The 22,822-nt window shown below is 49.4% G+C and overlaps 1 protein-coding gene across 1 annotated transcript in view; it reads left to right on the plus strand.

The window, feature by feature from the left end:
- Positions 1–921: 921 nt before the first annotated feature.
- LOC142575603 (uncharacterized) overlaps positions 922–22,822 on the plus strand; it is a 283,677-nt gene continuing 261,776 nt past the window's right edge. The window contains exon 1 of the mRNA XM_075685091.1: positions 922–1,211. The gene's annotated coding sequence lies outside the window, so the exon portion shown is untranslated. The remainder of the gene's footprint in view (positions 1,212–22,822) is intronic.

The raw sequence follows: 22,822 nt of genomic DNA on the forward strand, positions 1-22,822 counted from the left end.
TTTTTTTTTTTTTTTGCCAGACCCAACTATATGAAACTTGCAGATAGTGAAGGCAAAGAAAGCGCAGGAAAAGTTATTGATATTTTATTGGCCGACGCTCCTTCCGCTCACGGAGCCATTTCAACCCGGTCGCTTCATGTCGTTTCACGCTGAAGCAGCATTTAAACAGGTCCATTCTCTTTGCCTCATGTCGCTTGAGTCGCTGTTTCAGAGACAAGAACAAAAATGCACTACATACTGCCTCAAACGATAAAAAAAGGGATTTCAACATCCATTTTGCCGCCGTTTGTTAATTCCACCTTTCGGATAATTCGACCAAATTTTGCGGTCCCTCAAGAGTCGAATAATCGGTAGTCGAGTGTAAATAATATAAGAGTCCTGCGGATACCATCGCAACTAATAAACAGCGCTGCCAGAACGAATTCCTATGTGCCCTAGAGCCATTTCCTCCTTTTGCTGCTGCCGCTTATGGCGATGAGACTTTAAGGGGAATGATATCCTGCGGTTTTAATCGAGGCACTAATAAAGAACGATATCCGCCTCGCTGCGGTACCCCAGAATTTTTTGTTTTTTCGGTGGCATATTTCTTACTTTGTTAAGGACATTCTCGCCACTAAAAGGACGCACACGGAAGCGGTCTCGTCAGAGCTCCCCCCTCCCCCCCCCCCCCACCATCCCACTCCTCACCCCCTCCGTCCGTTTCCTCTCACCATACACTCCCCCTTTTTTTTTCTTATGCATCAGCAAAGCGGTAGTTGGGTCCGTCTGCTGTTCCTCAGCTTCGCCGCAACGCCGTCAGATGGCGCCGGCTGGCCACAACGGCTCCCCTGGCCCCGGGTTCGGGCGGAGAGTCGGGACGGCTATGTTATTATTATTTTATTTTTCTGGGCCAGCCCAGCCAGTGTAGTGTGCGCGGGCGATCCCATATTGCCCCGCGAGCCGCTCGCCGTTTCCCCGCGTTTCCCTCCGGAGCGAAGACCTCGTTGAGAAGCCGGGTCGGTCGCTCGCTCGCTCGGGCTTTCGGTGAGCGCGCTCTCGCCGCTCGTGGTGTTGGTGGTAGTGGTAGCGGGAGAAACGCCTCGCACGCGCAGCCAAGCGACAGCCGTCAATGGCAGACGCCTTCCGAGCAGCCGCCGACACCACAACCGCCGGACCCAGCGGAGCACTCCTTGCCGGTCGCAGGTCTGTCACATCACCGTCCCGACATGAAGGTAAGCGGTGCATCTAGGTCATCTTAAGGACCTCGAACTCTCTCAGATGTCGGGGGACCGAACAAACCCTGAGGCCCTTCGATGGTAGATTCGAAGTATATAGCCGTAGACGAAAAAAAAAAAAAAAGATAGGGTGGCGCCGGCGAAAGGTTCTCCTGCTCAACGAAGCAGACGACAGACAGCGTGATCTCAATTCCAGTAGTAGACGATGACGAGAAAAATAAAGCCCGTGCTGACCTGCCGACGATTAAAAGAAAGAGTGAAAGAAAAAAAAACGTTTTGACCGTACTCCACTTGAAGAAGGTGCTCACTAGCGCTTTAGCTGACGCACGCTAGCCTGTATTGTAAAGCAGTTCATGTAGTTATGGTGCCCCATCGCTTTTATCTCCGCTCTTGTTTTGTGGTGGTTCCTTTCGCTTAATTGTCCCACTCGCGGCGTTTTTCTTTTCTTCACTTTTTACAAGCTTTCGCCTCCGTCTACGACGACCACTTTGGCTGCTGTCAATAGTCGTCGGGTAAACCCGGCTCCTTCCCCCGAGCCAACCTGTGGCCACAGGTTGTATAGGAAGGGGAGTTGGGGAGGGGGGGGGGGCGAAGTGCGAAGCGGGAATGTGGTTTCCCGCCTCTTTCCGTCGTTTCTTTCTTTCACTTTCTTTCGCGATTCTGTGGTGTGAACTCTTCGCGAATTGCAGGAACCAGACGAGTCATTTTTATCCCGTCTTTCATTCTTTGGAAGCGTAAACCAAACGAACGTTGCAAGACCGTTTAAATATAGGCCGTCTGTCGTTTAGTTCTTCAACGACTTGTTCCACTTTACTTGTCGTCTGCGCAAATCTCTACCGCCAACTACGTCCTAACGCTGTCAATCTCTAGATCCAGTGTTATTCGTAAATCTGCGGGCAACTAATTTCACTGAGGAAGCGATGAGAAGCCACGCCTGCCTCTTCTTTCTTTCTTTAATTGCGCAAGAAGAGGTCCACGCTCGTCACCAACCTAACACTGCAAGGCCGCTCAGCTATAAGCCGTGTGTCGTTCACTTCTGCAGCAACGCGTGGTACTTTGTAATTATCGTCTGCTCGGCCTCCCTTTTGCACGTCTCCCAACCGCATACGCTTCTTTGACAGCCACTGGCTCTCTCGATCGCGGCTTGCAGTTCTCATGACGACCGCACCGCTGACGAACGACAACAGAAAACGTCGCATGGCCTTTCACACGTTTCTTTCTATATATATATATATTTAGTTTGCCACACACGCGCTGGGGTGTTTACATAAAAAAAAATAAAAAAAAAGAAGAGTCGCTCGGCGGCGTGCTCGAAACATTTGCATCTATCTAGCGATTTTATTTATAGCGGAGCGGCGCTCGAAGTGCAACTCGTGTGACGGTGCGCAGACGCCGCACGCAGGCGGCAATCGCTGGCTGCAGTGAGTGGAGATGCCGCCGCGGGCAACGCGGTACAGGCAGGCCTGTTGCACGTGTGCGTCAGGTCAGGCAGCGTCTCGCCAGACGTTGAGCGTTGCGCCACAGTTTTCTTCCGAGCAAGACAGGGTGGGGGTTGCTCTTCTGCAAGTGCAGCTCGTTTAAATAGAAGGAGAAGAATGCTCTGGAACGCGTCGGCTACAAACACACTAAGCGAACGATGAACTTGCCTAGCAGGTCAAGTTCATCCCCCTGAAAGGGTGCGAGTCATCCAAACAACAACGCGCGGGGAACTAGTTCAACTGGCGCTTTCTATTCTGTGGTGATTGATGGGGGGAAAGAATGAGTTTGAAGGTCCTGAAGAACTTGATCTTGACGAGCTGTGAAAAATTCACATTCGCAGTTGGCTGATATTTCGTTATTCGAAGTAACAAAAATAGTGACAGGTGATGATTGGAGTAATTTGAGCTGGTGGATTATTGTGCGAACTTGAGAGCTCAACGTGCTATAACCAGGAAGCTGGCGGAATAACGGCAATGTTAATAACATAATGCCCTTCGGCTTCTTCATTTCATTATGAGTACTCCGTTCCCATACAGCTAAGTTAAGCGTGCGGCCAGCTTTACAGGAAACACAAGCTAGCATTCATTTTCAAGTGGAATCGCAGCATGCAACACATGTAAAATATATATATATATATATATATATATATATATATATATATATATATATATTACTACCCCACCTTAGCAGAACTAAATTTTGTTGAATCACTTCGGTACGTTAGAGTGCAGGCGAAGACAGATTTAAATGAGAGTGATTAAGCCGTAGATCGATTTAATCTGATGGATGTCGTGTATGAGGAAACTAATGAGAATGGTGCTGCTGTTTGGTTGATGACAGTATATTAGACCTCATTGGTTCGGACAGGATGATCTTGAACTTAACTCGTTACACCATGATGAACGACATCGCTATAAGTGTGCTTCGATCCTAAATGGGGTATGTTTACATCCTTGGTATAATCGTTATAGCGAAACAAAAACTATATTAGTGAGTAAAGACATACAGCCCATATGGCCTTTTATAGCATTAGGCGCGTACTATCATAAACATAGGAAAGTTTTCATAGACGTGAGCAATGTATTTAAGCGCTAACGTTGCGCCTTTTAAGGCGCGTCTTAATTTCATTACGAGTACTCCGTTCCTATACAGCTAAGTTAAGCGGGCAGCCAGCTTTACATGAAACACAAGCTAGCATTGATTACTACGTGCGCATTTCTACGTAATAACGATGACCCGGGTGACTTAAATAGGCTTTTTTGCATCAAACAACTAAAATAGTCTCTCGCAATATTTTAAGTTCAGGTCCCATCGCGCGTGCGACAAGAAACTGCCGTTGGATGATGAAAATAAAGTAAATGGTATTGAAAGCGACCAAAACATGAGAAAGCTGACGCGGTACGCTGCCAACATAAAACAGTCGCCCATACGTTCTAGCTTATATTATTTTCCTGGACAAATGGCATTTGATTCCTTAGGCTTAGAGCACCAGCTCCTGATTCCAAAACACTTTACTGAGTGCATCCTGCCTTCGGTATAAGTCCAGGAGGATGAACAAACGTGGAAACGTTTCCTTTTTATGAAAGCCAAGTCTTTGAATGTCGATGTTATTCGCCAGATTTAACAACCGTCTTGTCTCTCGAAGTTCTCGACTCAATCGTTTTTCTTGTTTTCTTTTTCGGTGTATAGAACTAATAAGCGATGAGTGTGCTAAAAATGTGACGCATGCACCTTGTACAACAACCTTCAAGGCCGGTTTAGTGGCGCGACTTCGTAGGAAAGAAATAATGTCACAGTTTCGCCATAAGGGTGAAGCGACAAAGGCGACAGCAACATGTTGGGATATTACACGAAGCGTAAGCCTCGTAGCTGTAGTGACAGTATGAATTGAAGTAAAAGTAAGCTGATTAAGCAAAAGCGAGCTTTTGTGCTAGGGGTCCTGTGTTTGGATCCTGCCATCGGAAAATTTCATTTGCGTTTACTAATTAAAGCCAGTGCCTTTTTTAGTGGTTTTACCACCAATTTTCCGTACCAGGAATGTTTGAAACTCCTTTCCTGCTCCAATCCCGAAGGTAGTGCACAGCGACGCCAATAAAATTACACCATTTTCAGGTTTGAGCTATGCTATTGTTTCACACATTTAGTATTTAAGTCTGAGAAAACGTAAGATAAAAGGCATGCGCTGTCAGTGTTTTCTTTTACGACAGTTGCTTGTAGGCTGTCATTCTCAAAATTCCGAGGAATAATTTAGGAAGTAAGACCTGGCATGGGGCAACATTAGTGAATGGTGTGGCAATATTGTGTAACCCGCATATACCGCTTGTCACATAGCATAATTTTGATTCTTTCTCTCCTGAGCACTTGCTGGGCTAGAATTACTGTACAATGCATTTCTGCGTTAATTGAATAAAGGCAATAAAGAAAGAAAAGTAGATGACATGGCATATAGCATACTTATACCTAAATATATACAGAACCTCACGGTGACCACGACGGAAAAAGTTCGCTTGGAATGTCCACATAATTGCTGTCACAATGAAACTGACAAATACTATTCTGCATCGCGCTTTTGCCCCTAAGCTACATGACATTTTGTTCAAAGGAGCCCTAAAGTGAACCCTACATCTTAATTAAGCGACCCCCGTGCTTTTTGGGGGGTCTTAATAGGATCACCTTCGAAAAAGTTGCGACTGCGGACCGATACAGGAACCTACTTACCTACCTGCCAACCTACCTATCGGCCCATGACACAAGGCACTGTCCTGTGGAACAACGTCTTCCGGTACGTCCGTGTCCACTCAAACTTAACCGAAGAGGGTCATCTGCATTCACAGGTTCACAACTATTCACAACTATTCACAACTATTCACAACTATTTGCATTCACAACTATTCGTAAAAAAGTCGGGTGCCACCCATCATCACGTTGGACGCGCTGTTAGCGAAAGCCGGCGACCAATGAGAAGTAATTTTCGCGAGGGAACAACTATGTGAATTTGGCCCGAGAAGGCAACACCGCTTTGCGACTGCGGCCTGGATTGAGAGCGCGCACTTTTTCCCCGCCGCTTTACAGCGAGGCAGAGGTTGAAGCAAGTTTAGCGAGAACTTTCGGCAATGCGCAACGCAGCCAGAATTGCGTTTCTCATTCGCGAGGATGCGTAATTGGGTTCCCCGCACACTTCGCGTTAAGTATACCGCGCGCGCGCGCGGGTGCCTGTGGGCAATTTGTACAACGCAGGAAGCGAGTGTGTATCCTTTTGTCCAAGGTCCCACTTTCGGCGCGAGTTTTCTCCTCTGGGCCTCTGCAGGCGCGATCGCGAAGCGATGTTCAGAGAAATAGATTTGCATTTTCGCCAAGCGACTTTTAACGGAGGATTTCAAACTGCGCGCGCACGCGCGCTTTCAGACTAGGAAAGAACCGCGCGTGGCGGCATTCGCGACGCACCTCGTACCCTTATACCCGCCGTGGTTGCTCAGTGGCTATGGTGTTGGGCTGCTGAGCACGAGGTCGCGGGATCGAATCCCGGCCACGGCGGCCGCATTTCGATGGGGGCGAAATGCGAAAACACCCGTGTGCTTAGATTTAGGTGCACGTTAAAGAACCCCAGGTGGTCAAAATTTCCGGAGTCCTCCACTACGGCGTGCCTCATAATCAGAAAGTGGTTTTGGCACGTAAAATCCCAAATATTATTATTATTACTCGTACCCTCATAATGCGGTCCGTAAGAACTGCGGCGCCAGCCAATTGAGGCAGCGCGACGCGTGGTGGTAATGAAGGCGGCCGGCCAACGATAAGCGGTGTTTCAGAAAAAAAAGAAGAACCGAAGAAAGAAAAAAAGCTGCGCGAATGCATTCTCACGGGACCAAGGCGCTTATTATAGGCGATGTAATACGGCGCGTGCGGCGAAGAGTTGTGCAGAAAACGCTTTTCGAGGGAATAAGTGGTCACGGTCGTCGGAGTGAGAGAAATAAAGAAAGACTAAAATGCGGAAGCGGCAAGTGGGGTTACTTCTCAAGTTAAGGCGGACGAAACGACAGCACTTTAGGAAAACCGAACAAGTAAGTTTTACCACCGAAGGAAGTTTGATAGGGCAGAGAGTTCAAGAAGCGGATCGGAAGTTCGAAAACTACGCCAGCAAGGCGCGACACGCAAGAATTACTCAATTATAGCATCTTACAGTGGTAGGATGAATGAGAAGAAGGCGCACCGAAGGGGCCCGATTTTCTTTAACCACGACCGTAAGGATGCCAATACGTAATGAGGCCAAGGAGAGCATGGGGCAACTTATTTGTAGTTTTTTAATTGAACTGTAAAAGTGATAGGTAGAGGGAAATGAAAGTGGACGAAATAAAATAAAGTTGGCGCCGGCGGGAACCGAACCCACAACCTTCGCATCATACTCGTGCGATGTCCTGCCAATTGCGCTGCGGCGGCGGCCGTAACAACGTCCACAATTTTGGATGTTCATGTATGTGTACCCCAGGTAGTGTTAGTCAGTACCACACGGTCCACCTCTGCGGATGTGGGCCATGCCTTTTTTCGAACGATGGTGCCACGTGGTAGGCGAACTTTTATGAGCAGTCAGCTGACCAATACACACTCGTATGCTATACCCGAAAGCAACGAGAACATGGCAAACCAAGGGGCCCGATCTTTTGCTAATCACAACCATAACGATTAGAAGACTCTGTGTGTAGAGCGCTCTGAAAATGCGTTACGCGTCTCTCTGACCGATAACGCGCCTTCTCGTTACATCACGCTCACCTGCAGTCGCTACACCGTGCCACGTGACTCACTGCGGCTTCGGAACACTCCGAGTTGCTCGGACTCTGAAATGGGAGGAGGGCGCGCTCCACATCCACCGAAGACCAGTCACGTGACGCTAGTCATTTGCGTCGTTTGGGTTGCTCGGGGCAAGCACAGCATTCACTGTGTATAGCTAACGTGTTTACTTCGGCCGGTTGGTGCAACCACCCAGGTGCACTGCATATGCATGCAGACGAATGCACAGTAAGGGGCGAGACGGGACGGAGCGCCGGCTGACAACTAACAACTGATCAACAACCCACTAACAATTTATCAGTTGCTAATTAGCGCTCCGCCTTGCATCTTCGTCTGCTCGCGCTGTACGTATACTCGGAACTCACTGTATGACTGAGGTTTGCACAAAAGGCACTGTCAGTTTTGCTGTTCTGACCTATCCTGTATACGTACTTTCTTCTGTGTCTTCCCGCGATATAGTGCCCAGAGACAAGTGCTGTGCAGAGTACTGGACCAGTTAGACAATCGCCCACTATCAGAACTCAAAGCTTTAGGTCAGTACTCCCTCAGAACATCCGCGCTGAAGGCCTTACTCGCGTTATTATTGTTCCTTAGTGTACGCGGCTTGTTCGTGTTCGTCTCTATTTCTCTCTATCTCGCCCTTCCGCTCTCGCTCTCTTTTTGTCCCCCTTCACCCTTCCCCCCTTGCAGGGTAGCCTACCACAACTGCCTTCGGTTAACCTCACTGCCTTTCTATTCATCCTTCTCTCTCTCTTTTTCACTTATGACCCGTTTCTTGGTCACTCGCTATCAGTGGGCAAGTGAATAGTATACGCGACACTGAAAAAAAAGAAAAAAAGAATGTGCGCCGGTAATGAAGTTGGTGCGAACTCCTTTACGGCGATGTCACCGTCGAGCTCTTGCGGAATCTCTCCACCGGTGTTGTACCACTTTTTCCGGCGTTCTTGCCGCTCTCAAAAGCCAGCCGGTGTTCGAACGAGACGCGTCCTTCCTTGATTTAGTTTCGTTTTATTTATTAGGCGATGCGTAGGTATAGAGGAGAGCGCTAACGCACAGCACAAGTCAAGCTTCGCACTGTGTACCAAGAAATGTTAGCAGAGGAGGAATTTCAATATGCCTAATGCGAACACTGATTACACAAAGAAAACGAACAATAATGACATAAGTTATATTACGCAAGATACAAAACCAGTTGTGGGATACATTCAAGAGTTGCTTACAAAGTGCGTTGAAGAAAATGAGAGAGCAAAACATCCGCACGTGAAAGATGAATGAAATTCAAAATCATGTTTGGACATTTGAGGAGCCGTGCTATATATGTGGCTGTAAAAGTAATGCCAATATATCTGAATAGAGGGACCGAATTTGTTCTTTAAGACGGCTGCGCTTACATATTCTTGCGATATCAGGTATGCGAGGGCAATATAAATTATTCAGTTGTACAAAGGCCATATCAATGATACAATTATGCAATGTTATATCGATAGCTGCTCCGAATGTAGCTTTTCAAGAGGAGTGAGCAATCAAAGACATACTAATATGATTCACAGATGAATTTAGTAATAAATAAGTAAATACTGCCCGATGAATTGTCAATTGAAAGACTTCGCATTGCTTTTTGGATTTCGGTGCAAAAGACGTGTAAACGCGAGATAAAAGCACACGGCGCCTGTAGGTGTTCTCCCGCGTGCTTCTCTTTTGCATATAGTTACGTTCCTTTGGCTTCGCATGCAAAATGAATGTTAAACGACTAGTCGAGCAGCCCACGTTGGTATACCCTCCCGTTTTTGTGAGTTCTTTCTCTTTTTTTTTTGTTTCTTTTTTACGGGAGCGTTAGCGCTCTTGCATGCTACAGAACAAGGTCACCCGGAAATATTTCCAACGCCGCACGGAACGGCATATGAAGCGTACCAAACAAAAGGCGCAGGCGAATCGTTCCTTGCGGGGATACCGTATCTCTCAAGAATAAACGAATAACACGAAGCGAAAGATGCGCTTTCAACGGCGCATGCGATGATCTGCGAGACACATTGTTCAGGTGCTCGATGCAGCCAAAGCGTGCCCGTTATAATAAGGCTTCGTTCACAGTACTAGTTCGTAGACAAACAAACCCATTCAGAGATACCGAAGAAGGGCCCTCGTGAGGATTCTTTCGGCGCAGTGAAAAGGGTTCCTGCTCTCCCGATAAGAAAAATCTACCATTCCCAGCCTTCTTTCGTTTCACGCTTTTGCGGAATACAGTACGTTCACGATAATGCTCGCTTCCAAGAAGGTCGGGAAGCTTCCGGAAACAAACGCCAGCGTGCACGTGCGATCGATTGAGCGTTACAGCTGTATACGTTGTACTGTAGAATGCCTCTATAATACGAAATGACCTCCATAACGAAGGATTTCGTATGTCCAGGCCGGTGCGCATTGTAAACGCCTCTCAGCTAGCGAAGATTATTGGAACAGGTTCACCCGCACAACGCAGGAATATAGGCGTCCCCGATGGTCGATTTCGCTGCCTTTACAACGCACGCAAGTAGCGGCACCGATATATTTCTCTCCGTAGCCGCCGCAGAGAGAGAGAGAGAGAGAGAGGGGGGGGTTGCTAGGAACTTGCAATCAATAGTTGGACAACATCTCGTTAGGTCGGGACGAGATGTTGGTTAAAGAAGATTGGCAAGGGCGACTTGAATGCTAGAATGCGTGTGCTTTTCTCGGCTCCACTGAAACTGCAGCAGCTATGTATAAGCAAGTCAACGCAACCTGTGCAAACTTTTCTTCGAGCCCCATCGAGCACAAGTCGGGTTTCGTCCCGTGCGTAGAAGGGGTCGTTTACTCGATCCCACTGAAGTGCGGTGAGACTTATGTTGGCGAAACTGGCAGATGTCTCAACGACCGCTTGCGCGAGCACCGAAACAACGTGTACGATACAGTACAAGGGAATCTTGGAATTCACTGCCGGGATCGCAAGTGCATCCCCGTCGTTTATCAGTGCGTGGTACTGGCAAGGCGTAGGTGGTAGTTAACCCGAGAAATTGTAAGAAGCGGAGCACATTCACAATTTAGGTGGCCGCTGCGCAAGCACCCCTTCCATTGCTCTGTCGCGACCCGAGCGAGATTACCTGGCCGAGCGCAGGACAATCGTGGGCACGTGAAGTGATTTGACTTACCAATGATTTGCTGGCTCCACGTATCCTCATTTTCTGAGCGTTTTCTTGTTTGCCGTGCATATTTATTATGCTCGTCCACAAATGAAGGTCAGTTAAAAGTTAGCGCTCTTTACTCATCTCTGCAGTCCTTCCTTTCCTACTTTCGTGCGCTACGCAAACACCGCCATTAGATTATCTGTTAGACGTGTATTACACATAAGAGACTGCTAACACAAAGTCGAGGGTGGCATAAAGTTAAATGGAGTGTTGACGTGGGACATCGTTAGTCCTTGCAGAGTGTTCTGCTGACACGCGAGGTAACTTGAGGTGCGCGGGAGAAGAAGCCATTGTTCCGCAGTGGAGCTCCATAGACTGATCATGGCCTCAGAGATCGCGTGGGTGCAGATTTCCCGAGTGCGATCCCGCCAGAACACGCAGATGTCCAAAAACTGGAGCTCTATGACGTGCTCCCGGCTGCCAAAATCGCTTCCGCCGCATTCAGCCAGCAAAAGCATAGCCTTCGAGATCCACATTTAATCTTCAGAGGACGCCACTCGATGAGGCGCTTGATTCGGACACCGCCTGTTCCACCGAATGAAGGAAACGCTGCAACGAAGTGGGAGTGACGTCGCTGAAGGAATTGTCCCGTTACTTTTAACACATGAACGCGAGAGGAAGCTTTCACCAAGTTCATTTGGGTTATGTAGAGGGCGCACTCTTATGGACTTCGGTACGGCACTATTTGAGGTGAATTTAGGGAACGTGTGTTGCTCTCTGAAAATCCTTGCTTAGGGAGCCACTTCGACGTCATTGCAGCGATGTCGACCAATCGGGTGCCTTTCAGAGCTATAGGCGTACGGCCGGACGGACGGTCTGTTCGCCCAGTCGAAGGAACCACGGTAAACATATTAAGGAACCGAACAATCGCCATGTTCCATACTGCGTGAACAATGAGGGGCAATTAGACAGCTGCTCCAGTCACTGTGTGGCATTAATTACCTCGTCATAACCGTTATCATTATTTATTCATGAACATTAATTATATGATGACGGTAGCACATTTATTAGCGCCTGCAGAACGCAATATTGCGGCGTCACAGAATGAAAATAAAAATTAACGATCAGGTTTAAAGTTCCAAGCGGCAGGTGTGCACTTTATTGCACTTTCGCAGACAAGTGGGCCAACATGTAGAGACAGTTTGAAGATCGCGGGTCCGCTGTTTCTCAAGCACACAATTATAGGATTTCGATATGTATCTACAGATGTGCACACAGACGGAATTGCAGCGTCGCAAAGTGGTCACAGCGTAAGTGCTAATTAATAAATTGGTGAACGTTTCTTTCTTTCCTTTTGACATTGCGGCAACGTCGTCCTTTTAGCGGCTCTAATCCTACGGGGCATGCAGTGCATTAACGTGCCACACCGCCAAACGGAATCAAGGACACCCGTCGCTTGCGTGGAGAGCATAGTTACGTAAATTTTTTCGTCGACGAAGAAGACATTCAGCTGCATTTAACTGCATGCTCTCCATGTAACCTACAGATGTCCTTGGTTCTGCTTAGCGGTATGACACATTAATGTACTGCATGTCATGTCATATATATATATATATATATATATATATATATATATATATATATATATATATATATACGCGCAGTGAACAATGCTCTCTGCGTTGCGTGACTCCTCTTCGAAAGCTGGTAACCAGGCGCGGCCATGTATCAGTACGCACTTTAGCGACAGGATAATCTCGGGCCGGGCCTCACTCGGTGCTCTCGTGCTCGTAAATCCCCCCCCCCCCCCCCACTTCCCATCGGCGTTTCCCCCCCGTCGCCGACGAGACGCGTCCAAATCCTCTTTCGACATAAAGATTAGCGGCCAGATTGGAGTGCACGTGGCAGAGCGCAGGAGCGTCGTCGTCTTTTGGGACCTTTTTCAAAAGCCATTACGGCGCCGTGACGCAATGGCCCCGGCTGTACACGTATACACACACACGCGTGTGTGTGTGTCCCAGCCGGGAACCCGCTAAAAGCCTGCATATATGCAATTAGTCGCGGTCTGTTTTGGTAAACAACTTGGCAGTTGCGCGATGGCTCTTCGTCTATCGCAGTATTATTTCTTGCTTCATTATTTCTTTTTTTGCATTATTTGCGCACGCTAACTATAATCCTCGTTGTTATTGATTACGTAACATTAACGACGTTCTGTTCCGTCTCTTCCGCAGCGACTGTGGTTTAAGAGGAAGCTTTACCCAGGGAATTAGCATATAGGTGCATGGTAAGGACGAAATTATTCTGCTCCGCTGTACCACCACTCAATTTGGCAAAGTTTGCTACATTTACAAAAAAGAAAGCTTGTGTCTATGCGGAATACACCGAACACAGTTCTGATTTAGGCCTGCAATTTTTTTTCAATGCTGTAAATTAGTAAACTAAAGAAATAGCGGAGGCGGGGGGTGGGGGTGGGGTGTTGGAGGAAACTGAAGCGTCAAGTTTAGAACTGTGTAACAAAGCAATAAACAACAATATCACCATTCTGTGAAATGCACTTATCAAGACATTTAACGCGGACAAGATTGTATTATACACCACTGGGAAACGCACTGCGACTTTGCGAGTAACACATTTAGAAAACCCTTGTAAACATCGTAAACATGGTGAACAACTGTAAACTCTTATATCAAATTCGTACGATTCAGACGATCCAAGAGGTGCAGGTTACAGAGATCTGATTTTGGCGCAGAGTTACGAATTTGTAAGCGTCGTGCTTAAGTTTCCAGACTTACCAGTTATCGTAAAATTGGTAAAACTTTTGTAAAAGGAGAGGTTGATATACTTGAGACCCCAAATCAAAATTATGCTGCCTATTGTACGAATTTGTAGACACGCGTAGTTTCCCATTTTTTAGGCTTACCAATATTCGAGCAGTCCTTTTTTTGTATTTTTTTTTTGTAAAGACTACGAATACTAGGACGAAACAAAGAGCCAAGGACGTCACGGTAACGATTATTCCGCTGACGACACCTCTGAACTAACAAAAATATTAGCGGAGCGCCGTTTGCGATTTTCACCAGTTGTCAATACACTAATCTGGAATCGTTCGCAGCGGGGGTATACGTTGCGTACGGGCAGGCCTTACACGGCTGAACGTACAAAGCAGACATCCGGCTAGCTATCTTGTTTACCGAAAAACGTTCCTCAGAGGTCCGTACCCGGGATCCGTCCGTTTGCTGTCGCCACTCGTTTGGCCGGCGACGTTGTGCAGCCCGCACATCTCTTCTGGGTGGACCGGCGTTTGGCGTAAACAAGTGCCGTGTTGGGCGAATGGGGGGGGCGAGACAAGGGGGGGGGGGGCTCGTTTTAGCCTTCAGTTGTGCAGACACGCGGCGCCCTCAGAGTGGCAGCGCGCCTGGCCGATCCAACCCCCTATTAACCGCATCGTGAACGACGTGAATTCCGATCGGCGTTATCTACGCCGACTTCGTTGGGTTAATTCGATCATTTGAATCGGCAGACGGCGCGTCGGGCCCACTTCGCTGCAATGCGCGGTGGCGTTGCGGGAGAGATCCAAGGCTGCGCACTCGGGCGTTGATTATCGACAAAAATAAAATTGGCGTGCCTAATTAGGATTCCGTCCAAGCATCGGATCAATTTCAAATGAATGCTTTGCCATTTCAGAGCAGCACATATACTAACTGGAACATCGTCATCCCGCGTTCACGGCGTCAAATAGATTCAACGAAGAACAGCACGTACCCATATCCCGTGACCCAAGTATATAGGCGTCAAAGAGGTTCATTGATAGGCGGCGCATATACCCAGTTCCGCATCCCCAGCGACCCGCTAATAGGCACGAAAGAGGTTCTTTGGGGCGCTGCAAACATGTAACAGTCAGCCATAAAGCTTTACGGAACACGAGATCTGAAAAACGAGTTATGAACACGAGATCGGAACACGAGTTATGAGGCGCAGCCTCATAACTCAGCATATAGCATTCACATCTACAGCTTCTACTTGTATATGTGAACGACATTGTGATATGGGGTTTTACTGACTACTGTTACAGGCTGCTCGGAAATGACTGAGTGTTTTTCTGAGATCCCGTGGTCCGTAAACTTTCGTGGTTGACTGCCCACATGTCACACGCTCACTGACCCAAGTTGGTCCAACGGTTGGTCCAATAGATGGACCAGCCCTATGCTTTAACCATTCGACCGTGGACTACCCAGCACGCCATGTCGACGGGAAAGACCGTTAAGGACATAGATAGATACACGCGGCTAGCCACCCCGAAAGTGCGTGAAAGTACTCTAGCAATGCTAATCGCGTTAACATGTTCCCCTCATTGCACGGCGGACGCGTTCGTCACCACATTACACGCGGTGTCGCTCACAGCAACGCTGTAGCTGTGGGGGACTCCAAACCCCGCAGTTCATCTCATTTGATTGCTGCTGGTGCGGAGGGAAACTACCGTCGAAGTTTCGCGACAGCTACGTCCAACGCGCCAAACAACGCTCACCGATAAACTGAACGTTGTCCACGTCGTCGCGCTGAAATTCGCGGATCAGACTGGTCTGATGCGGACGGGATCCAACGAGATTATGCCCGCGAGCTCAGCGCAATGCGCTCTACGCGCAGATCCCATGGCTTTCGGGAAACTAAGTCCGCGACCGTGCTTCGAGCTGGAATGGCTAAATACAATCCGGGGCGTGCGTATCGCACCACCTCCGACGCGTCAATCGCAGCTCGCGGTTAAGCCCGCGACTGGCGCGCGCACGCGCGAGCCGAAAGCGCACGGCGTAATCAGTGGAGAACGACACTGGGTATACGCAGCTCACATGGCGGAGTCCTTGCCGAACTCCCAGAGTCCCCTGGCGCTGACGTATACGGCGGGAATTAAATAGTCGCGAAGAGGCGCGCGCTCGCGATTTTCGCGGGCATTGAATTAGAGAGAAGGAGAAGAGAGTCGGAATGCAAATTAGCGAGACTCAATTAGTTTCGCCGCGCCGAGAGGCGTGCGCTCGTGCGTGTTCCGTTGAGACGGAATGCCTCACCGTCTTCCGAGTTGTTCCCTTCTTTCTGCTGATATCATTTTTTTTTTGTTATATATGCAAGTTGCCTATGGGGCCCTCAGTGGTGCTTAGTTTTCGGGGAGGTTTGGGCAGTCGAGGCTGCCTTGATGCAGCTTGCTTTCGTACCTTCCTCGTCACACCTTGTACTTTTCGACGAGTTGAGAGAAAGAAACTGGTCACCCGCTCCTCGTTTCTTTTTCTTTATTTCGATTTCTGAGGTTTCCTTTTACTTATTTGATTTTTGTTGGACTTACGTCGAACGACATATCGCCGCCGGCGTTCTCTTCCGCCTAGTTGTTTAGTTATATAGATAACCTGATCTGGATTTTTTTTTACTGACGGCTAGGGAACGCGGGGAAGGAAAAAAAAACTGACTGTGACAAGAAATGAGCCACGAGGAAGACACATGCAAGGCGCTGTGTGACTTCCGTGCCTGTGTAAACATCCGGGGCCGAATTCACCAAGCTTTTCGTTGGTAAGTGCTGTTTTTCATTGGCTGATCCCCTTCGCTAACAACACGTCCTACATCACTATTGGCTCGCACGAACGCTTTTAGCGTAAGAACTTTTTTGTGACTACGGACCCTGCTTTGTGCCCTCCAGTTGTCCCTCTTTCGCGTAATTACGGCGCGCGGTTTCCGCGTAGGGATGAACAACCAACAAAAATAACGATGTTTCTCTGTCTTTCATCGTTTCAGTTAGCTGTAATTATATGCTGTAGTAGCCAAGAACAAGGTACACAACTGAACAGCGCATTGATTCAGGCTAGTTGCTAATCCACAATATTATTTTAGGGCAGAGTCGGACAGATGACAACGCAAAATGACAGGCGCGGTAGAGAGTTGTACAGGTTATAGCAAAGAAAAGTAACCTTTTACAGTTACTCCATTTAAAATTTCTATTGTTACGGTGCCCAATTACTGGCCAAAGATAATTGAGCATTTATTGAAATTGAATCAATGACTGTTATGCTACTTTTCTCCCAATCTTTATTAACACCGCACAGAAACGGTAAATAGAACGAGCTGGCCTAGTTCTTCAGGGCGCCCTCTGCAGCCGTTATGACAGTGTTTATGCACACACATACACATACACACACACACACACACACACACACACACACTATATATATATATATATATATATATATATGAAAAACTTGCCGCAGGCAGGAAACGATCCCACAAATTAACCTTGGCTTGCGCGCAAGTTTGCGGTTCTCACGCTGCGACGCTCCCGGTAGGGCGGATGGAGAAGTAACAAAATCGTTCACGATTTCCTGGCGCCGACGTCACCATCGCTGTCGAGCCGTTGCGACGCCCGTTCGAACGGTCGGCCAACATCCGCTGCAAGTTGCGGAGGCGAGCTTACTGCGCGCCACGGGTTTGCCCGCGCATCCGACGCACTCGCGTCCGCAGGGGCTGCTGCGTGGCACGGCCGTGGGCGTTCTGTGTCGTTCCCGCCAAATTCAAGCGTTCGATGCAGCGTTGCCCGTTACATATGCAGCTTGTCTCGTCAATGGTGTAACTGGTTACGTCTAATTGGCTGCTGAAAAAAGAAGTAATCGAATTACACTGAGCGTTGCCGAGTAACGAAACTTAATCGTTGAAAATTACGAGACTACTAAAAATTGTGATTCATTAAGGGCAATTGTTTACGTGTAATTCGTTAAAGGGGCTCTGAACGACCCCTCGGGCTTGGTTAAAAAAAATATCAGAAAAAACACAGTCCGCGGACAGCATGCACACCCGCCGTGGTTGCTCATTGGCTATGGTGTTGGGCTGCCGAGCACGAGGTCGCGGGTGCGAATCCCGGCCACGGCGGCCGCATTTCGACGGGGGTGAATTGCGAAAACACCCGTGTACTTAGATTTAGGTGCCCGCAAAAGATCCCCAGGCGGTCGAAATTTCTGGCGTCCTCCACTACGGCGTGCCTCATTATCAGAAAGCGGTTTCAGCACGCAAAACTCCGTAATGTAATTTTTTAAATAGCATGCGCTGCTGCGATAATCTCAGCCAAGTTTCGCAGTCGTGCGCGAAGTCACCTTTCTCTCGAACGCTCTATTTTCAAGAGAAGCCGGCTCCTTGCACTTTTCTAAACGCTTTATTTGATAATATATCAGATTCGAATACGCAGCTGCTATTGGCCAATAGCCGACATCGATCAAGAAGGGGCTTTGGATCGGCGTGCTTCTTCCTGCTGTTATACTGCGTATACTTATTGGCGCAGTTTAAATTGAACAGGTTCAAGTGAGCGAAAATCAGGTTTCCCCGAATTTCGATGATAATCGCTCACTTCCGGAAGAAGCCGGCTATCGATCGCTCGCCGATCCTCGGCCGCGGCCGCCGACGTAGGAATTTAACTTTGGCCACCCTGATTCTCGGTCTCGTGGCCGTCGGGTCTCGCCTATCACGACTATAGTTTTGAACGCTCAACGAGCCACGAACAACGCGAAACTCAAGCGCAGACCACGCGCACGCTTGCCAGCCAGCAGGCGCTCACTTCTGGCTGTTCTCCTGGTTAGACACCTTGGCAAACTTCGCTTAGTATTGAGCTGTTTATAGCACTGCAAAATGCGCAGCACGGATGTGACTATACTATCCGTCGGTCAAGCTGGTGCAGGACAGAGCCGGTCCGCACCACATAGCACGGCCAGGCTGGACAACATATGAGCGCGAGCACGCACTCAGGCCCTGCCGTGCCCAAACGTTGCGCATGCGCACTACAGTTGCACGTTGCTGTCGTCTGCTACGTAGCGTATGTGCTGCGGCCGGCGCGGGATGCCGCGACGAGTTCAGTGGCTGAGCGCACTTCGGCTCGCTGAGAGGACATGCGCGTTTGGCTAACGTTTGGCGCGTCGTAGACGTCAAAATAGTAAACAGTGGCGTCTACACGTGAACATCCAAAATCAAATTCGAACTGCGCGCGACGATGACGTTCAGGAGACGGGGCGTTGTGGGCGCTCCGTCGCAGCCTTCGCAGTGCAAGTCACTGAAGAAGGAACGGAAGCCCCGCTAACGCAGCGTTTGATTGCCAATAACTCCGCTTCTGCGAAGCGCATTGGATTACTTTTGCCGCAAAGTACTTCTGAAATAGTTTAACTTCAAAACCATTTTCCGACTTCGATAAAAAAGTGGCTCAGGGCCCCTTTAAGTGCAAGTATGGTGCAGAGTGCGTCCTCTTGAACCAAGGAAGCCAACTTGAAACGCTATTCGACTGATGTTGTAAAACAAAGTACTGTCGAAACTTAGCATTTGGGAGTGCAACGAAGAGTCACTGCTCTCTTAGAATGCTGGACCATTATGTTTGATGGTGAACTCACTCACTCACTCACTCACTCACTCACTCACTCACTCACTCACTCAATCAATCAATCAATCAATCAATCAATCAATCAATCAATCAATCAATCAATCAATCAATCAATCAATCAATCAATCAATCAACTGGTCGGTCGGTCGGTCGGTAAAAGTGTTATAAAATTGCAAATGGTGGAAATTATAGCTTTGTCCCCTTAAGTAGCAGGTGTACGCTTGGCTCACATTACTACATTCGTTGATGCGCGACGTCAAATGGGTCCCGCCGTCGCTTTTTTTCTTTTTTTTTGGTGTCAATTGACCTTCGATCCCTTGCGTGGTCATTCACGCGGCATCCCGCCTGCCCCACGTACGCGATTTGCCACATGCCCGTCCAATATCGAAGACCGCTCCCGCAGTAATCAAAGACTCCTGCGTCGGTGGTGGTGATAACTTTATTGCACACAGGGGAGTTTCGGACACGCAGGTCCTTGGGCCCCCGCACGGCCCCACTGCACTCAAACGTTCATGTCCCGGAGGCTCATGACGCTGGCAGCCCGGCCTGTGGCGATGGCTTGCTTGGCCGGGTCCTCGGAGCGCAGTAGGGTCTCCCAAGCCTCCCAAGTAGTAAGGTGCTCCAGGCCCCGCGGGGGAGGATCCGCCGGGCAGAGGAAAAGAATGTGATCGAGAGTGGCTTTGGGGTGGTGGCAGAGGGTACAGGAGGGGTCGGTGTGGACGTGGTGATAGCGCGAGCGTATATAAGGGGAGGGTAAGGTGCGTGTTTGGAGCCGCCTCCAAAGTGTCTGGTGATAATTGTCAAGGGAGGGATGGGGTGGGGGGTAGAGCCGACGCTCAGTTTTGGAGGCTTGCGTCAATTCAGTGAATGAATGCATGCGCTCCCGTGAGAACCCTGGATCGGAGGCCGCCGCTGCCCGGTTGAGAGAACCTCGGGCTAAAGCGTTGACAGCCTCGTTTCCAGGATTCCCAGAGTGGGCAGGCACCCATATGAGCTCCATGTGGCGGGGCGGGTATGCAGCGAGAGAGTTCAGTATGCGAAATGCAGGGACGTGAACTCTCCCGCGAGCAAAATTTAGTATCGCAGTTTTAGAGTCTGATAATATATACCGGGCCTCCGTGCGCATAATAGCTAGGGAAATGGCAGCCTCTTCAGCCTCCTCCGAAGTGGCAGTTGGGGATATGTGAAGGGTGGTAATCGGTTGTAGGGAGGGGTTCGTGATGGCAACAACCGCGTCCTCACCTGTGCATGCGGCATCCACCCACACAGCATCCGGTTCCGTGCCATAGTGTTTGTGGAGCGCCCGTGCGCGAGCTCTGCGGCGGGGTTCATGGTAGGTGGGGTGCATGTTTTTAGGGAGAGGTTTAATGAGAAGTTCGCGGTGAATGTGGTAGGGCACCTGGAGCTGTGTGGGATCCGCGGCTGGTATCCTGATACCGAGGGTGTGTAGTATGTGTCTGCCGGTGGTGGTTCTCGCGAGACGTATGTATTGTGTCTGTCTGTGGGCCTCAATAAGCTCACCTATCGTGTTATGTAGGCCTATCTGGAGGAGTTTCTCGGTGGAGGTATTTAGGGGTAGGTGTAGTGCTGTCTTAAATGCTGTTCGGATCATGGCATCCAGGGTGGAGATTTCTCTGCCCTGGAATTTAAGGTAGGGGAGCGTGAAGAGAAAGCGGCTGAGGACGAAGGCATGAATGAGACGACATAAGTCATGCTCCCTCATACCCCGGTGGCGTGCAGAAACTCGGCGGATTAGGTGGGATATCGACACCACCGTCCGCTTGAGTTTGTGGATGGTGAGAGTGTTTTTCCCGTCATTTTGGATGTGGAGGCCCAGTACCCGGAGAGTGTGTACCTCAGGGATGTACCGGTTTTCCAGTGTGACGGTTATAGGGGTGGTGGGGCAGTTTCGGGTTGTGGGGCGAAGTATGAGGAGTTCCGACTTCTCCGGAGAGCATGAGAGTCCGATACTCCGTGCATGTGTTTGGGTGAGGGTAGCTGCCGACTGCAGAGTGTTCTCTATGTCTCCATCACTGCCATGGGTAGTCCATAGAGTGATATCATCAGCATAGAGTGTGTGCCGAAGGTGAGGGATGTTTTGTAGTTTGCGGGCAAGGGGAATGAGAGTGACATTGAAGAGAAAAGGTGAGAGGACAGATCCCTGGGGGGTGCCAATCCCACTAAGGGTGTATGGGCGGGATGTGTGGGGACCGAAGTGAATTTCGGCTGTGCGGTTAGTAAGGAATGCTTGAACATAGGTGTACATACGTTCACCTATGTTCAAGGGGGAGAGCGCCGCCATTATCGCTCGATGGTCTAGGCGATCAAAGGCCTTGGAGAGATCCAAGGCGAGGACGGCTTTTGTGTGGCCCGGTATGAGGGGGTCGAAAATATCCTGTGGGAACTGGAGCATGGCGTCCTGTGCCGACAGGTGGGGACGGAAGCCCACCATGCTGTGCGGGTAGAGGTCGTGCTCCGCCATGTGTTGTGTGAGTCGGGCGAGTGCGACATGCTCCAAAAGCTTGCCCAGGCATGAGGTTAGGGAGATGGGGCGAAGATTTGCAGGTGTAAGGGGTTTGTGGGGCTTGGGTATGAATAAGATTTTGGCGTGACGCCAGGATTGCGGAAGGGTGCCCTCCTGCCAGCATGTGTTGAAGTACTCCGTGAGCTGGGAAATCGACCGATCGTCCAAATTGCGGAGCATGCTATTGGAGATACGGTCAACTCCTGGAGTGGAATTAGAGCGGAGAGTTAGGAGGGCCGCTCTGACTTCTGCTTCCGTAATCTCCGCGTCGAGATTGGCATTCGGCGTGCCTGCATAGGGGGGCAGGGGGTTTGAGGTACCGGGAGTTGTGTGTGTGTTCCTAAGTATGTCGATGAGTGCGTCGGGAGAAAGGTTGGTCTTGTGTATAAGGCGTGTGACGTGATGTTGTGTGGCTGTTTTAGATTGCGTGGGGTCAATTAAGTGACGGAGGAGTTGCCAACTGCGCTTGGAGGACAGATTGCCAGCCATACTATCGCAAATCTGTCCCCAGTTGGATCGGCAGAGCTCCTCAGAGTGTTCAGTGATTTTTGTTTGCAGTGCAGCTAGCCGCTTTTTAAGGGTCCGGTTGAGCTTTTGCCCTTTCCAGCGCTCTAGGATGCTATGATGGGCCTCCCATAGGTGCGCCAGGTGAGTGTCGAGGGTGGGCGTATCTGGTGTGGTGTCAAGGGTTCGAGTGTGTGCGGAGACATCGTTCATGAGTGATGCCACCCACTGGTCGATGTTTGTAATGGGAGCGTCAGGAAGGGCCGCCCGTGCGGCGCGGACTGCATCCCAGTTGGTGAGTTTGTGTGTTAGGTGAGGGGTCGTTCTTTGTTTGTAGGGTACTGTAACGTAGAGGATGTAATGATCGCTCCCTAATGTGTGATATGTTGCGTTCCACGTAATACCCGCAACGTTGCGGCTCAGTGTCAAGTCCGGGCTGGTGTCCGCGCTGACACTGTTGCCAATTCTCGTGGGGGTGTTAAAGTTGTTGTGTATTGTGAGGCGGAGCTCTTGCACCAAAGACCAGAGTCGTCGTCCTCGTGCCGTGGTGGTGCGGTAGCCCCAGTCAGTATGCTGACTGTTGAAGTCCCCTCCGATTATCAATGGATGCTTGCCTGCAATACGATGGAGATCTCGCAGTAGCGTTTCCAATGAAGCCATCGGATGAGACGGTGGGTGGTATATGTTTGCAATAAAAATAGATGGTGTGGAGTGTGTATGTTGTATGATTTCTGTGATCACGCAGGGCGGCTCGGAGGTGATCTGATGCGTTTGGTGTGTAATGGAGCGATGTATG

The sequence above is a fragment of the Dermacentor variabilis genome, chromosome 3, assembly GCF_050947875.1.
Source record: "Dermacentor variabilis isolate Ectoservices chromosome 3, ASM5094787v1, whole genome shotgun sequence".
Lineage (NCBI taxonomy): Eukaryota > Metazoa > Arthropoda > Arachnida > Ixodida > Ixodidae > Dermacentor > Dermacentor variabilis.